Source organism: Vigna angularis, chromosome 9 (assembly GCF_016808095.1).
Source record: "Vigna angularis cultivar LongXiaoDou No.4 chromosome 9, ASM1680809v1, whole genome shotgun sequence".
NCBI classification, from domain to species: Eukaryota; Viridiplantae; Streptophyta; class Magnoliopsida; order Fabales; family Fabaceae; genus Vigna; species Vigna angularis.
In genome coordinates this window covers 12,527,241-12,529,293 of record NC_068978.1, presented here as the reverse complement: position 1 = coordinate 12,529,293, position 2,053 = coordinate 12,527,241, and the positions used below count along the sequence as shown (strand labels likewise).

The 2,053-nt window shown below is 31.2% G+C and overlaps 1 non-coding gene across 1 annotated transcript; it reads left to right on the top strand.

Moving 5' to 3' along the window:
* The first annotated feature begins 628 nt into the window (after positions 1 to 628).
* TRNAI-AAU (transfer RNA isoleucine (anticodon AAU)) lies at positions 629 to 702 on the top strand. Its single transcript has one exon. It is a non-coding gene; the product is annotated as a tRNA-Ile (tRNA).
* Positions 703 to 2,053: the final 1,351 nt, after the last annotated feature.

The following is a 2,053-nucleotide window of genomic DNA, read 5'->3' as shown; positions in this document are numbered from 1 at the left end:
ATTAACAATTTTTAATTAATCTCAAAATCTTGTATAGTGATTTGAGTTTAAAAGAGACATCATGTCCACTAATTTTTATTAGATTTTGGTTAGACGACGAAAAATATGTCAAATTCTTGCATAATTTTATTATGTATCTAGATTTTGGATCAGTAACACTGTTCATGGAATAAAATCAAGGATTTTATGTCACTCTTACTCTTTAGTTCTTAACTAAAAGTTTCAATACGCCTAAAATTATCACATTTATTAAGGTCAAAGATAAGTTATAAACAACATTTTCTCTTAACCAATTAAAACATATTTTTAAGACAAGAATCGTAACGAAAGTTTAAAACTTCAAAATAAACTATATAATACAATAGTTAATCATATCAATGTTATATGAAAATACTCAAAGTTAAACATTAACTTAGTCTGATGATATAATGAAAGAAGGTCTTAAGTCATTCATATTCCTTAATCCTCAAATAAAACCGAAGATATTATTAGCTGATATTTTTTTTATTATTATTATCTGAGGGATATTTTATCGAGTTTTTACATCTAGAAACCAACTTGCTAGTATTAAATATTTTCAGGAATAAACTATTGATTCAAATACATTAATTGAAAAACTCGAACATGTGGTGTCGTGGTGTAGTTGGTTATCACGTCAGTCTAATACACTGAAGGTCTCCGGTTCGAGTCCGGGCGACGCCAATTTTCTGTTTTATGTTTGATTTTCTTCATTTCTTATTCTAAAACAAATCCTAGGAAAAGTAACTCTCTCGTCTTAATTTCTCTTCCTATAATTTGCTTCCTTCTTTTGGTGTTACTTCCAATATTATATTCAACAAGATGTAAATTTAAGTCCAAAATTGAAGGAACTTCAAGAGAGAATCAGAATTGTTTTGTATATGGAACTTAAATTGCTTTTAAAGACAGAAGACTGTGACATGAAGTACTATATTCATGAATGCATGTCTAAACTTTTCAGAGGGTGTTCTTCAAGTTATGGAATCTTTGTCTTCCACAGAAATTTCATCAAACTGTGTCCCCCACAGTTTTAACGACTGCTATTCTTTTTCTTTTAAGGGAAAAGTAAACCATAGAACTAATATAATGATGGCAAATCAAGCACAATGATTACATGAAAGAGTTACACAACTCCAAAGAGAAAAAAAAAGAAAAATTAAGAGGTGAGCAAAATTTACCTACATTTTTAGATCTAGTCTATAATAGTTTAAATTTAAATTGTTTTAAGTTCATTTAATGGATTTATCCTAAATCTAAATACATATTTTTGAATTTTAAATTCAATTCACTTAAATCAATTTAGATGGATATTTTTTGAATTTTGAAAAACCAAATCCTAATTTACTTTCTTGGACTTGGACTAAATCTACATTGAATTATTTTTTGGATTTTGAAAATCTACATCTTAATCCAATTAATTAGATTTGGGTCATATTTATTTTGAATCTTTTTTAGATTTTGAAAATCTAAAATCAAAATGTGTCTAAGTCGAGTCAAGATAGTTAAAGATCAGGCCAAACGTCAACCTGAGTTGGTCTTGACCGAGCGTCGACTTGAGTCATGATCAGTTCTAGTTGATCTCAACTAAAGATCAACTCTCATTTGTTTCAGTCAAATGTTAGTTCAAGTCGACCTAGACTAAACGTCGGTCCTAACCAAAAGGTGGCCCACACTGGTCCCGGTAGAAGGTCGGCACAAGTTGAGCCTGACCAAAGGTTGGTCCAACTCGCACTAGTACAAAAACAGCGTACAACATCGAATATTTTTGGCTTTTAACGACGCATTCGAGTTCGACGTCATAGCGGGAGACGTAAGTTTGACGTCAAATACCTAGACCGACGTTACTCTTTTATATCCACGTCAAGTTCAACAGAGTTTGACGTCTAATATCTGAATAAATAGTTACATTTAAGGGAAGATTTGGCGTCAAACGTATGGGAACGAGACGTAAAGTTGACGTCCAATAGAAAGAGGTATGATGTAACGTTGACGTCGATTTATGTGGAACGACGTTACTTGTTGTTTAAAGACACGT